This window comes from Prionailurus viverrinus, chromosome C1, assembly GCF_022837055.1.
Source record: "Prionailurus viverrinus isolate Anna chromosome C1, UM_Priviv_1.0, whole genome shotgun sequence".
Classification (NCBI taxonomy): Eukaryota; Metazoa; Chordata; class Mammalia; order Carnivora; family Felidae; genus Prionailurus; species Prionailurus viverrinus.
The window spans coordinates 22,084,213-22,100,302 of record NC_062568.1 but is presented as its reverse complement, the minus strand read 5'-3'; the positions used below and the strand labels follow the sequence as shown (position 1 = coordinate 22,100,302).

The window sequence follows — 16,090 nt, the reverse complement described above, 5'->3', positions numbered from 1 at the left end:
ATGGAATAAAATATCATTTAATATGTAATTTAAGTGAGTTTTATTATTAATGATATTGGATATAAATCTGTACTATAAATAATCTTCTTGATTTCCTATTTCTTTGGCCGACTTCTTGTCAGATGTGTGTAGACTTTCCTTGTCTTTATCTAAAAAGACACATTGCTATACATTGTAATAAGCTAAGAACAATGAACAAGTGGGAGAAGTTCCCTTTATTAGCGACCATACGGTCATCTGCTGGATAGCTCATTTCGTCATGGTAATGTGGCATTTGACATACAAAGTGAAAATGCCAGCATCAATTAACATATTAAACAGTAGCAACATTTAATTTCATTTTCCTCCCTTTCAGAAAAAAATTATAAATGGAATTTCTAATGTTTACTTCCTGTGCTACAAGAGAGACCACATTATTTTCACTGTATCACTTAGTACTAGACTATCTAAAACTCCATTATTTGCCCTTGCTCAACTATAGTCGTATGTTCCTCAGAACATCTGTAATGAAGATGGTCATGTCTTAAACTGCAGTATTCTATATATCATCCAAAAGCATCTTGTAAATGGTGATTAAGGGCTACAGCTAATTGGAAAGTCCTATTGTTCTATGATTTTTTTGATTCATTGAAATCATTTTAATAGTCGGGGTGCCTGGGTGGCTCAGTCTGTTGAATGTCTGACTTTGGCTCAGGTCATGATCTTGCGGTTTGTGAGTTCAAACCCCACACTGGGCTCACTGCTGTCAGCACAGAGCCCATTTCAGATCCTTTATCTCTGTCTCTTTCTGCCCCTCCTTTTTTCTCTCTCTTTCTCCCCCCCCCCGCCCCATCTCAAATAAATAAACATAAAAAAATTTAAAAACAGAATAAAATAATTTTAACAGAATCTAATAGAAATCACCTCAATGCAGCCTAGTAAAATGGACAGTATAGTAGAGCATATAACATTTTTTTGAATTGTACTGTAAACTATAGGCTACTATTTAATGGCTATAATTATTAGAATTTCAAAGTTCTTTTGTGAAAGAGTTGTCTGTTTTTCAAAGCTATTAGTAAGTTGGAGTTTTACCTTTTATTTCTCCTGTGGAGCATGCAACACAATATCCATTGGACTGGTAGCCTGAGGGATATAATCCAAATCCACATAATATGTGACTATTTAAGTTGCTTATTCACCATTGCCTCCATAATATACGCCTTGATATGGAAGCTTCTTTAAAATGCAGTTGAGCCATGTTTACAGCAAAACAAAGTTTATAAAAGATTCTTTATGTACTCTTCATCCACACTGCCTCCCCATCTTTCTCAGCCCTGGTGAGGGGATTGAATGCGACTCTCAGGATCTGCCCCATCCAATCTCCTGTTATCTCTGGCTTCCTGTCAGATTCGGCCAATGGGAAGCAAGATAGGTAAACAGCAAGTGGGAGAAGGATCTCTCCCACCTCCTTGTTGCTGCTGTAATTCCCGAGAGACTTGTATCTCTCTGGTAGATAAGGCAGCCCCCTTGGATGACCGCAGTTTTTGTGGAGTGTGGTTACACTGTTGCCTCTGCTGGCTCCCAAGTGCCAGGGTTGGAAACAGCTTCTTGCTCTTCTAGGCTCTGGTTGCTGCAACATCCCTGGTTGATTTCCTTAATTTTATCCACATCTCTGTAAAGGACCCCCTCATCAGAACCCCACTTTTCTAATCAGAGCATGACAGATACACATGCTAAACAATGTTGGAGTGTTTAACACAGGTCTTCAGCAAACTTGCTGCCGGGTATATGTAGGCACAGCTGTAGGAGGCTAAGAATAGTTCTGCCTGCAGCATCTATTTTTTTTTTTTTTTCTGGGAATCTTTTGCAATTCTAACTCCAATTTTTTGGGCTCGGTAAGAACTTTATCTTTTGGTACCAGCTTTTTACTTGCAATCGAATCCTCTCCCCGCTCTCAAAAACAACCTGATACTAGTCAGCAGTTACCCTTGTTTACTTGACCACATACTATTTTAAAATAGAATTTTAGAGAAATGTACCTCACTTCTCAGCCTAGCATCCACCTTTTCAATCGTCTCTCTCTCATTATATATAGAAAAACTGTATTGATTGTGTGATGGAATTTTAGGCAGCTGTGAGGACTTGAGGACCCAAAAGAACATCTTGAAATAAAACTAGGTCTATTTGCAAGTCTAGCCTTGAGAGTAAACCTGATCATTCTTTGAGGTTAGGAGTAGGAAAGAGTATGAAGTGACAGTCTAGGTATTTTTCTCCTTTAGGGGTGGACCTGTGGTCTCCAGAAGCAGAGAGAGTAGGGGGAGGGTTGACCTATATGCAAATACTAAAGACCTATTTCTAGGAGCTATTTGGTTTTCCGGGCTTCTTCAAGGAGGTAAAACCCACTTTAATCTCATGGCACATCGTTCTTTCAAGAAAGGCATTCTATCAGGAGCTCTCCTATCCTTTTTTGAGACAAAATCAGTATTCTTTCCTTTAATCTGAGGACCTCCTTATACATTTTGAATTTTGTCACACACCTAGAAACAAGTCATAGTATTTTAGTAGCCCTTTATGGTGTCCTGAGGCATATCCTTAGGCATCCATTTTCCTTCTGCCTCTGATAATGACATTTCTGATAAAGTATATTTTTATAATGAAACTTTGTCAGTTGGATTAGAATAAACCCATATTAAAGGACGGACCCAAATGTTAGTTTCCTTGTTAGCAATGTGTTTGGTGCCTGCAGTACCCAGCCTCATCGGTCATGATGTTCCTTCTTCCCTTCGGTTAGCCTGCAGACACACCTTGGTACCAGCCGACAATTTTCTATGTAAGTTGAAACATGGAGGGAGGCACAGGGGAATACTTTCAGTGTCTTGTCTAAACCCTTTGCTGCAACCTTAAGCGGTTTTTGTTGTTGTTTTGTTTTGTTTTGTTTTGTTTTGTAATCAAAGGGGACACACTTGGTTGGTCACCGCCCTTTTTGCAAATACTATTGATCTTTCCTGTATACGAATAATAATTTACATCTGTCTAGTTTTTCTTCTCCACTCTAAAAGATTTTGAAGATATTTAGCCCTAACCTTTAATTTTCGCTCATAATTCTTCGAACCTGTTGTTTTCTTTGTTCCTTTCTATGTTTTCTCCTGCTTATCTATATTTTGAATGTAGAATAGCCAAAAAGTGAATTCTGTAGCTTATGTAAAAACATCTTTCACACAGAGTGGAAACGTGCCTTATGGTCTTTGTGTTTTATACTCTGTTATTACCTCTAAGAATGGCAATATAATTATAGAGATATTGTTGTTTCTTTAGTGAATGATCTGAACCCCCGGATATTTCTCTACTTTAATGATGCATAATCAGCCATTATCCATTTTGAATTTATGCTTTTGTTTAAGAAATTAATGACAAGCTGACCATGATAGTAACAATTTGGCACATTCCATCCTATATTAGTAAGATTTCATAAATTAAAAGCAAACATATTCCCTGCCCCAGGAAATAAAATGTCAAATTATGATCAATTAACATTACAATATTTTAAGATTAGAATGAACAGTTTTAATAAACAACAATGCAGCATAACAATTTAAGATGGGTTAGAAGAGGGTTAGGATTACATATTAATACTTATGACTGATTATATTTGTTATCCAAAAGAATAAAACCCAAATCATCCCAAACATTTATGTGCCCATCTTACATTGAAACTCTTTATGATAAAGATCCCACACATTCTCTTAGTAACCAAATTTCTTATTTGGATTTCTTTTTATATCAATAAAATTTTTTCCCATCCAAAGTTTCCCTAATTCTCTGTTTACTCAGAGGAAGTGTCCTATCATGGAACGCAAAGTTGGTTACATGAGTAGTTATCTTGATATGGGTATTAGTACCAATACACAGACATATAGACTATATAGAATCACCCTTCTACTGTAATAAAAAAAACAAAACAAAACAAAACACAAGGGCAAGTTTAATGCCATTAGCTCAGCCAGTAGTGAGTGACAGTCCTAACATCAGATAAAAGGAATTGTGTAGTCATTCTTCTTCATGGTGTGAGGTAGGATAATACATTAGAAGCTAATACATTAGAAAATCATTAATATATTCAGTGAGTGATAAATATCTTAATAAATTCCATAAATGACAAAAGTCTGTTTTAAAATATGTAGGATGCAACATGTAGGAGACATAATATGTAAATATGTGCTAATAGATACTATTTATGTACTATAGTGAGGGTTAAGCATATGTCTTGTACTCTTCCCAATGTGTATGTTTGTGTGTGTGTAAGAACCTCATGAATATGTACTATTATTAACCTGGTCTTACAATGGAGGAAGCTGAGGAGAAGGAGATGTTACATAATTTGTCAGGGTCACATAGGTAATTAGTTTTGAAGTTACAATTTTATTTCATAATCTTAACAATTAGAGTCAACTTTCTCCTGTAAAATTGTGTGTGTTCTCTTTTGTGTGAGTTTGCGTTCAAGATATTTTTGTGGTCATCCTTAATTCCTTGATATAATTTTCTTAATAGATTGCTATATTTTTATGATTCAAAGTAATCTCTAGGTTACTTAGGTAATATTTTTACTTGTATGAAATTATTCTACACTATCTCTGGCATTTAGTGCTTATCAACTATCACATTTTAAAGGTACATTAAAATAAAATGGATTAACAAGGTGTCTTTGAAATTGCTCAAGCTCTCTGCTTAGTTATGTCAATGTAGGTCTGTACTTCAAATAACCAAAGTGAAGGGCAAATTTGTTTACTTTTGTTCTATATTCACTATTCCTTATAATAATCCCCAAATGGCTGAAATACAGATGCATCTTTAGGAAGATTTCCTGGCGTAGGGCAAAAATTATTAATGCTAAATACTCCTGTAAGATGTAGAACAAAATAAAAATTGCCTCTTCATATCCCTAATATACTTACAAATATTTTAAAGAAAACTAATAATGTTTAGAGAATCCACTTAGAAATCCAGAGCCTGATTGTGACTCAGTTTTGGTGATTCGGAATAACTGGATTCTCATTCTTATTGGTTAATCATTCACCTGGCTATGAACTTGACTGATCTACATCAACTATGTGAGAACTACCACTCTGGTACAACTACTCCTATTACACTATTACTGTGAATAGGAACTTAGGTTTCCTAACTACCAGATATATTATTAAGCACTAAACCTATACTATGTTGCTTAAATTCTCATAATGATCTTATTAAGTTAGTTTACCCCAGGTTATTGTCAGCCTCTTAGCATTAAGGTTAAAACCTGTGCATCTTTTTTTTTTTTTTTAAATTTTTTTTTCAACGTTTATTTATTTTTGGGACAGAGAGAGACAGAGCATGAACGGGGGAGGGGCAGAGAGAGAGGGAGACACAGAATCGGAAACAGGCTCCAGGCTCTGAGCCATCAGCCCAGAGCCCGACGCGGGGCTCGAACTCACGGACCGCGAGATCGTGACCTGGCTGAAGTCGGACGCTTAACCGACTGCGCCACCCAGGCGCCCCTGTGCATCTTTAATCTAAAGCAGTAGTAAGAGGCAGCTGTCACTCAGGCTCCCAGATAGCAGGTCATTCTCATGTCTCTGAGTCCTCTTCAGGTGGCCTCTTCCAAGGGGTAGGTCTCATCTGAGATGCTCAATGGTGAATTTCCTGCTTTGACTGAGGGAACTGAAAGGATGTATAAGATCTTCCAGTGTAGTCTAGGAATTATAATCTCAGGCTGAGGGGATTGGTTCCCTGCTCAAAAAAAAAAAAAAAAAAAAAAATCAAAGAATGGCAGGATTGTGAGGGACTTTATTTTCCTAAAGGAAATTAATGTTTGGAATAGAAAAAAATGGTCACATTGTAGGAATTTTAGAAGAATTTCCCCACTTAACACATTTACACACACACACACACACAGAAAACACACAGATCAAAGAAGAAAGCAGATGGATCATTTTAATGAAAACCCTATTCCCACCAATAAGTGACCATCTTAATCACAATATTTATTTAGTACTTTGTTGTATAAAAGTGTATTTCACGTACATTATTCCATGGAATCATTACAACCTTTTTGAAGTGGTAGTTAATACTTTCTTGGTTTTACAGATGAAGACACTGAGTCTCAAAGAGAATGAATCTTTTTTTAAGTAAAGTCTTTTGTTTTTGTTTTTTTAAAAGAAATTTATGTGTTTATTTATTTTGAGAAAGAGAGAGAGAGGTCACAAGCAGGGGAGGGACAGAGAGAGAGAGAGAGAGAGAGAGAGAGAGAGAGAATATCCCATGCAGGCTCCACTCTCCGTGCAGAACCCAACATGGGGCTAGATTCCATGATCATGAGATAATGACTTAAACCCAGATCAGGACTCAGACACTTAATCAACTGAGCCACTGAGGTGCCCCGGCAAGAGAATGCATCTTGAAAAGGATGAATGGTTTATGGCAGCTGCCCAGATTGGCTTTCGCCTGGGTACTGCCACATCTATCCTGCACTTCACTGGGTCTTGTAAGATCTTCCAAAATTATATCCACCAGCTAGTCTTGAGAGGCACCTGTTAACCTGAGTATCACAGCTAGGGCGCAGTGAGCCAGCAGCTAGGAAATGACTGTGAGTAGGCACAAGAGAGCCCTATGTCATCGCCCAGTTTTGGAAGCAAGAAAAATGTAATACAACAAACTAATGAGGCCTACAAAGATTCTTTCAGTTTAGAGTTTTTGCATGAGTGGGCTACTATAGTATAGTGAAAGAGTGCTGGATTCTGTACCAAAATATGAATGTATCTACTCCAGCTTTTCTACTTATGAATTCTCTGATCCAAGCATTTAACGTATTCTCTCCAAGTATCAAACTTCCCATCCATTAAGGACGACAAGAATATCCACTCTGTATATTTCACAGGATTGTTGAGAAGACCAAACTTAATGCAGCATATGAAAGTTCTTTGAAAACTACAAAATGCCTGAGAAGTGTTCTGAGGGTGAAGAATGGAGGTAGGGGTAGAGGTTAGGCCAGAATGTGTCCTATAGATACAAAGACTTGAGTTTCATTGCCACTTTTCCCCTTCCTTCTTGAGTTAAAATGGTCCAAAGTAAGTTATGAACCATGTTCCACAATATGCCAATATCCATCTCAACCATTCAAATGAACTGCAACTACAAAAGAAGTTATCTTACCAACATGCTTTTTCCTGATTTTGTTGGGATTGGAAAATTTGCCTTGTTAAATTTAAAAAGGTCACACTGTGTAACCCTATTGGTTATCAGTGTGTCCTAAGCATTAGGATAATAATACAAATAAACAGGTACAATTTTTCTCTCTGACAGAAGTCCCTGCTGTTAAAATGCCAGGAATCCCATTTAATAAAGTAGAATCATTATAAAGGGCTTGGCTTGACTCCCAGAACAGGAGGTTCCCCAGTGAGAAACCACCTGTTAACAAAGTCTTCATCTCTCTGTTTGGAGTCGTGGAAGAATATAAATTATCCAGAGAAAGTAACACAGAGGACCTGGAGGGAATTCACCTCCCCAAACAATTCAAAGATGTATAGTTATACCTCTATTACATGAAAAGATGCATTCCAAGTATACCCTCTGTTGACTGAAACTTTTTAAAAAGAGGTGGAAATAATATTGGAAGCAAAGTAAATGGGGAAACAGAGGTATAGATTAATGCCAATCAAACTCACATGAAGGAGTCAGACTGCCCATTGAGAAATGGTTGGGATTGGCTAAAAGGATGGATGACTGAATTTGAATAATGAAGTAAGTGGGAGTTTGGAAATGCTGAAAGATATTTTGAATCACAAATTTCCCCCAAAGTCTGTCTTGTTTACTTCTACTCAGAATGATAATTCGTATGGGTAGAGCTCTATAGTTCCAAACCTGGGAACATTAGGCCCCAAATCTCATAGGCTATCCCTGCAGATCAAAAGTCCCATAAAGCTGTATGATGCCTTCATGGGCTGCCTCCCCCTACCTGAAAAGCTGTAGAGGATACTGGCTGGAGTATAGGATCTGGAGTAGCTTTGGTTAAGTTGTTGAACCTCTCTGTATCTTAGTTTCCTCACATGTCAAGCAGGGGTAATACTTATACCTATTGCACAAGGCCGATGGGAAGATTGCCACAATTTAATGTATGTAAAGTTCTTAGAATTGCTAAGGGTAATGTTATCTAACAACTACTACTGATCAAAGTTGAATGACAAATTTAAGTCAAGCTGTTGCTATTTATGAAATTTATTTTACCTCTAAAAGATGTTTTTATTTTCTAGTATTCTGTGTAGTGATTAAGAGAATGAGTTAGGAAGTCAAACTGCTTATGTTTGAATTATGGTTTCACTCACGGTTAGCTCTAATTTTGGGTAACTTACCTCTTATTGTCTCTGTTTCCTCATGTGTAAAGTGGAGATAATAACGATAGAGGTATTAGGAGGTAAGTAATGAGTAAATGAGGTAAGACATGGAAAGCCCTAGAACAATGTCTGGCACATGCTTGGTGCTCATCCAATGCTAGCATTATTATCATTAATTTCCTTTACAATTTCTCTTCTCTGTAACTTTCTGGGACCACTAGATACTCCACTCGTATCTATTCCTTCCCTAATGTTTAAGACCAAACTTGGTCTAAATTGAAAGATACAGGAGCATCTTTAAGTAATCATTCTATGTGTATCTCAATGTTACATCAACCTGTCCTCCAGGCAGAGCCTGATCTTGTTGTCCAGTTTACATATGTGACTTTCTAATATGATTCTTGTGTTTTGGTTTGTACTCTAGCTCTCTGTTGACACTCCCTGGACTCTCTTGCCTATGAGATCCTTTATTTCTGCCCCGTAGGACTGTCATACAACAGATTCATTGGCAAACTTCTTTGATATTCAGTGCCTGGGGCTTCTGGACCTTACTCCTCATGCCTACAGGATTGCACTGGATGTTCCATAGGTCTTGGATCATTACATCTGATTATTTACTGGAACCTCTCTTTAGTACCTGAAACCGTCTCCTCTCTGTGAATAGTATATCCAGGTCTTACACCCTCCTTATCTGCCTTGCCCAGTAACACTAGCCTCAATGAGAAAATAAGACCCATTTCTAGATTGATATTCTATGATTTCAACTACCCTTATAAAAAACAAATAGTTGCATACAAATCAGCAGACCAAAATTTCTCAACTCAGCATCTAAATTCTCCTTTTTGGAAATTATATCTCAGTGTTTGTACAGTGACCTGTTTTTACTTTCTAGTACAAGTGTGATATTTCAGTGTGTGTGTGTGTGTGTGTGTGTGTGTGTGTGTGTGTGCGTGCGTGTGTTTAGTTTGTGCATAGTTTCCTCGATAAATTCTGGAATTATCATTTTAGTCAAGTTAGAGATACATAAAATAGATGAAAAAAATTGGCCACCACAATGTATGGAAATTACTAATATATGACTAATGTTCTCAATGACAGTCTTTGTCAGGCTATACCTATCCAAAGGAAACCAACATGGGTGGTTTGAAAAAGAACAAACTGGTTCTTTTGGGTGTGGATACTGGTTTCATAATGGAAATGTTGGTTTGCCCTAGAAAAACTATTGCAATGCAATAAATTAAGTGACTCAGGTGTGTTAAATTGCAGGGAGAAGACGTTCTCTTTTTTTTAATTTAAAACAATTTTTTTAACGTTTGTTCATTTTTGAGAGACAGAGAGAGACAGAGCATGAGCGGGGAAGGGGCAGAGAGAGGGAGACACAGAATCTGAAACAGGCTCCAGGCTCTGAGCTGTCAGCACAGAGCCCGATGCAGAGCTAGAACTCACAAACTGCGAGATCCTGCCCTGAGCCGAAGTCGGATGCTCAACCGACTGAGCCACCCAGGCTCCCCGAAGAAGTTCTCTTAGTACCTGAGATCTGGGTGGACTGTGAAGGAATAATTTTTCTCCCTTTCTCTTTACTCTTTTATTTTTCATTTTTAAACTATTAACAAATTTCCTTTTACCTGTTTGTGGTAAGTAGAATTGCTTAAATGGGTGATTAAAAAATGGAAACTTTAAAGATACAAACTAGTTCTACTAGAAAGTAAAAACATAAAAAAGTCACTGTAAATACTCCAGAAAACGTGTTCATTAAATGAATTTATTATTAGTAGAAAACCATTCATAGTCATTCAAAGTAAAAATAAAGCATTTTTTTCCAAAATCTATGATGTCCAAAATTCACTTCAAGTGGCTATTAAATTTGAATGTAAATACATGAGTTAAAATTAAACAAAATTTAAAATTTAACTTCTCAGTTGCATTATTTCAAGTGCTCCATGGCCACAGATGGCCAGTGGCTACAATGTTAGGCAGTTCAGAAAGCTCTCTTTGATAGCACCGGTTCACATAATTTCAGTACTGGGTTACTGCAGAAAGTTCAGTTGTACATCATTGCTTCAAGTCATTTCTCTGTTTATGATTGGTTTTTAGCTTAACAGGCTCTTAGCTTAATGTTTTTATCGTTTTATTCTTTGGTTCCTGATCCTCTGGTCTTCCAGCCTCTTCTTTTGCCACTTTGCAGCTGTATTGAACCTCCTTCTGCAATCACTGATCTTTTTTATTCTTATACATTCTCAGTCCCCTTACACGTTATTTGCCAAGATTGCCCCTTTTCCTCTGGTTGCTTTCCATCTTAGAATTTAGTCCAGATACCACCTGGCAGAAAACCTTGCTCATTCTTCTCTCTCTAGGTTAGTTGCCCTTAAAAGTCTGAGTCTCAATAGCACATTCAGTTTATTTTTATTTTATGAATCATCACCCTTGTCAAAATTCTTCTATGATTCCTCTTGTATCTTGAGTTGTCTTATAGAAAATCTTGGTAACATATGAATTTTACTTTGTTTAATTTTGGACAACCATTAAATTATTTATTCTAATTTTCTTTTTGAGAATAAATGAGAAAAAGAGGAAACTAGTATTTGGATATAGAAATGAGAAGTAAAGTGAATGGCAGAGTTTTCAAGAGACATTATTGGGCAAGATCAATTCATATACAGGAAGAAAACTCAGGCTTCAGAACTGCACTCTAGTGGTATCCTTGAAGAGAGGGTCATGTGTAGAAAGAGCAGGGGCGTTGTAATGAACTCAACATGGGAAGAAATAATGCCTTGGAATCCAATATTGGGTCAGAGGTTTGATTAAAAAACTTAGTTATTCCAATTAGGTTATATACATGTAACCAGAAACTTTGGCAAGCACACATGCTATTTTATATCTCTGAGAGCTCTATAGACACTAGGATTTGGGATCCAATAGACTGAAGAAGTTAATTTCCGGTCATGAAACCAGAGAGGCGTTAACCCATTCGAAAACCACACCACGCCTCTTACTTTGGATGTTCTCCTCCACAAATGTTTTGCTAATTATTGCTAATTACAAATTATTACTAGTATGAGAGACAAGTCACTGATTTAGTATTTTGCTCGTGTTATGTCCTTAGTTGCTTGGTTTAATAAACATAAATATATTTTAAAGAGATTACTTAATTTTTTTCTGACACGATTTCTCTCAACTTAGTTTTAAGATCTTTAGCTGTAAATCACTTTAGCATAAGTGGCTTTTGGAAATGCCATCTTTTTCAGTGAGGGGGAACTTGTGTGTAATTATCTATCTACTTGTCTTCTCTTCTATCAGCACCCAGTACTCTCGTGTGTGTGCACACACCACACCCACCCACATACCCACCCCGACAAACACACGTGCTCATGAACAACTTGAAAGCAACAATGTGTCTTTTATCTCCATAATCTCAGTATCTATCTCATCATGCTTATTTCATAAATGATAGAAGGAGGAAAGGCAGGGAGATATGGATGAAAGAATGGAGAAAGTTTGTTTTTTTTTTAAATTTTTTAAAGTTTATTTATTTTGAGAGAGAGCATGAGTGGGGGAGGGAGAGAGAGGGAGAGAGAGAATTGCAAGCAAGGTTTACACTGCCAGTGTGGAGCCTGACGCAGGACTCAGTCTCACGAACCCCGAGACCATGACCTGAACCGAAATCAAGAGTCAGATGCTTAACCAACTGAGCCACCCAGGTGCCTTGAGAAATGGTTTTTTATACAACACCTTACATAGTCATTCTTTTACTATAAACTTATTCTTCATTTAGTAATGTGGTCTTTAAAAAATTGTTCTGATTAGTTATAATATGACTACTATGTTTTATGTTCTAGAAAATAATGCAAATCAACTTCCTACCACTTCTTAACTTTTATTGTCTCACAAAAAGTGTCCTTTTAATGAAGAATCCCTTTAGTGCTTTATGATCCATTTCTAAGTAAGGTCTGACCCCTCTAGCCATTAGATACCCTGAGAATGTTTTTCTTTTTCTGGTCTCTCTCTGAAGAGAAAACAGCTTTTAACCGATTCTTTATTTTTGGAGTTTTATGAGATGCACTTATGATACATTTAAAGTGAAAAATCTTAAAAATGTATGCAGCAAAAGACCAATGCCTGTAGTTCACATATGAGGAAACTAGAATCCAGAACGATAACTTAATTGCATAGGATCATAGGGTAAAAAGAGGGTTATTTCAAAAACACTGTAGGTAAAACCCAGGATTAGATTTTGTCTCCAGTTACTTCACAGGGCACTTACTACAACACCATCTTTTAAACTATTATTATTAAAAGAAAGAATTGAGGGGCACCTGGGTGGCTCAGTTGGTTAAACATCTGACTTCAGCCGAGGTCACGATCTCACAGTTCATGAGTTCGAGCCCCATGTCGGGCTCTGTGCTGACAACTCAGAGCCTGGAGCCTGCTTCGGATTCTGTGTCTCCCTCTCTCTCTGCTCCTCCGCTGCTCACGCTCTGTCTGTCTCCCTCTCTCTCTCTAAAAAATAAACAAACATTAAAAAATTTTTTAAAAAATTGAAAAAATCTATACTAGTTGTTTAGTCCCTTTTCCTGCTTTATCTTAACAGGTGCCTTTTTATTGAAGGTCTGAATGTTTGTAAAATATTATTATCAGCTGGAGTCAAATTAGAGACTAGATTCAGTAAAGTCAATAAAATTATCGATGTAGGGATTGCTCGCTGTTGAACTATTTCTATGTCCCTAGATTTAGAGTGGTTTGCAAACAACTTTCTCTTTCTGAGACATCCAATTCTTAACTTGATGAATGTCACAGGTGCACAAATCACAGAGTTCAGGAATGTTGAATGAATGACTAGGGTGAATGGGCTCTATTATTTTTTTTTATCATCAACAGGTCAGTCTACAGTAGCAAGTCTGAAATTTGAAACCACACTCTGTGCCACTCCAAATTTCATGAATGATTGCAGTGGTTCACTAAAACAGATTAATTGGGGCACCTGGGTGACTCAGTCGGTTAGGTTCTGACTCTTGATTTAAGCTCAGGTCCCGGTCTCATGGGGTTGTGTCCTGTGTTGGGCTCTATGCTGACAGTGCAGAGCCTGTTTGGCATTCTCTCTCTCCCTGTCCCTCTCCCCGTGCTTGCTCACACATATGTATGCTCTCTGTCTCTCTCTCAAAAATAAATAAACTTAAAAAAATAAAATAGATTATTCCATCTTAGTACCAAAATAAGACTAGCTTGTCGCTTGTTGACATAGCTTTAATTTTAGTCTTCTTTCTGAGGAATAGGCATGACTATTTTGGGTGAAAATAATATAAATTTCTATAGGTATTTATAACTATTCTCTACCCTTGAAATAATGTGGTAAAAATCCCTGCATGTGATTAATTAAAATAATTTCAATGAAATAACTTCAGTTTACTCAAATTATGCTGCCTAAGGAAGAAAAACTGTTGACAGACTCTTTTGGTAACATTATTAGATAATTTTTGTTCTTTAGGGAGGGGGAAGTTTCAGGATCCTGTGGGAGGAGACATATTTCTATTCCTGAAAGAATTATTTTTATTTCAATTTTCCTGAAAAACAGAGGTATGATTCTATAGATATTAAATTGTACATTATTCATTGATTCCAGTAGTGATTGATTTATCCCAATCCAGCATTCAATTAACCATCCTACAGTTAATTATCTTGAATTTATCACTGATTTTTAAAAAAATAATTATTTATTTTTGAGAAAGAATGTGTGTGCATGCAAGTGGGGGAGGAGCAGAGAGGAGAGAGAGAAACCAAGAATCCAAAGCAGGCTCCTTGCTGTCAGTGCAAAGCCCGATGTGGCGCTTGAATCCATGAACCGTGAGATCATGACCTGAGCCAAAGTCTCTACCTACTGAACCACCCAGGTGACCCTATCAGTAATATTTTAATAATATACATGCTCAAGTTAAAAAATCAGCTTGAATGGAAGGCTACAAAGACATAGATGTTTCAAAATAATTCTGTCTACTGATAATATAAGGTCATTATGGACAGCTAGTAGACTTTTTAAAGTATAAACACAAATTAAAATTGTATTATTTCCCTAACAAGTGAAATAATTTTGTAACATTTTCTTTCTTATTTAAAAAAAATTTTTTTTTGAACGTTTATTTATTTTGGGGACAGAGAGAGACAGAACATGAACGGGGGAGGGGCAGAGAGAGAGGGAGACACAGAATCGGAAGCAGGCTCCAGGCTCTGAGCCATCAGCCCAGAGCCTGACGCGGGGCTCGAACTCACAGACCGTGAGATCGTGACCTGGCTGAAATCAGACGCTTAACCGACTGCGCCACCCAGGCGCCCCTGTAACATCTTCTTTAAAACATGCTCTTTTTTTTTAAATTAGCTCTTTTTCTTTTTTTAAATTAGTGTGAGTATATGTGTGTGTATATATACACAGGTCATAATTGTGTGTGAATAATTGTATACTGTTTTGTGCTTTACCGTATTCATGTCATGTCATAACATTTCTGTTCCAGGCTGAATACGTTTTATCATAAGAATGGACTATGACCATTCTCTTGCTGTGGGGCACTTCAGTTGTTTCCAAAAGTCATGGGTTAATAAAGTCATAGAGTTGGAAGGGGGTTAGAGAAGATTTAATCCCGTTCTTTTCCTTTTGTAATTAGATTTTATAGTTTGAATTAAGGTTTAGAAAGGTTAATTGACTTAGGGATTATTTTATTTTCTTTAGAAAAAAAAATGTGAGTTATGTAATTCCAGAAATATTTTTTCTTTAAAAAAATAGTGAAAGAAAAATAAACTAAATCAGTCAAGGCACTTTCGAAATAGAATAAAAAATATGGATGAGTAATCTATCATTGGGGTGACTAATATATCATTTGCTATAAATATTTTCTTCACATTTTAAAGGGCAAAATGCATTCGCATAACATAACTTTTGTAGTTGCTATCGCTGAAAGAAAGGGACACACAAAACATCACATTGAGTGAAAATCAGAAAGTGAGTTTCTGCTCTGCTTTCTCCAAACTGAGCTAATTACATGACTATAAAGAGAGCACATATTGAAAAGTAAACTTGGTTTCTAAAATTCTTTCCATTCTAATAATCTGAGTTATTGCAAGGAACAATAATACTTTTTCCACTCTAGGATGTAACTATTCGGCCTTTAACTTTATATTTCATTTCCTTATGTAGTGTTCACAACACTGTGATTTATGGCTTCCATGTCATTCTAAATGATAGTTTATTCAGTAAACTCCCTTCGGTCTTGGATATATGTCAGTTCTTGGGATGTTAGCCTTTTCCTGTTCTAATGGTGTCTAGAGGTGTGATTTTTTTAAGAATAGGTGCATCAGTGGGCTATGCTTCATTTTCCAAGAACAGTGTGGTGATGAAGCCTTGGTCCTTCTCAGGTGTAGACCCAGTTAAGACTACCGGGCAAGGGACCAAAAGAATCAGAAACGCCAGCACTTACTTTAGGCCATGAAGAACATTTCCTTGCCAAATTACCTAAAGCTAAGATTGAAGGTATGTATTCAAATATCACCAAACTTTGAACAGGCTGGTTCTTATAAAAGTCCCATGATATTTCTGGAGAAATGATATTTAGTCCCAAGGAATACTACTACAGATTTTGTCTATTTTTTGTAGAGATATATTTAAGAATAAAATGAGATTCTATAAGCTATTGGTGTCTGCCTTTGCCACCCAGTGCAATTACATTTCCAGTATTATCTCCTGATTCAGATATCACCTGCAA

At 36.7% G+C, this 16,090-nt stretch overlaps 1 protein-coding gene across 15 annotated transcripts in view; it reads left to right on the top strand.

The window, feature by feature from the left end:
• Positions 1-16,090, top strand: part of MAP2 (microtubule associated protein 2) — a 282,560-nt gene that overhangs the window by 26,959 nt on the left and 239,511 nt on the right. The gene's annotated exons all lie outside the window — the stretch shown is intronic.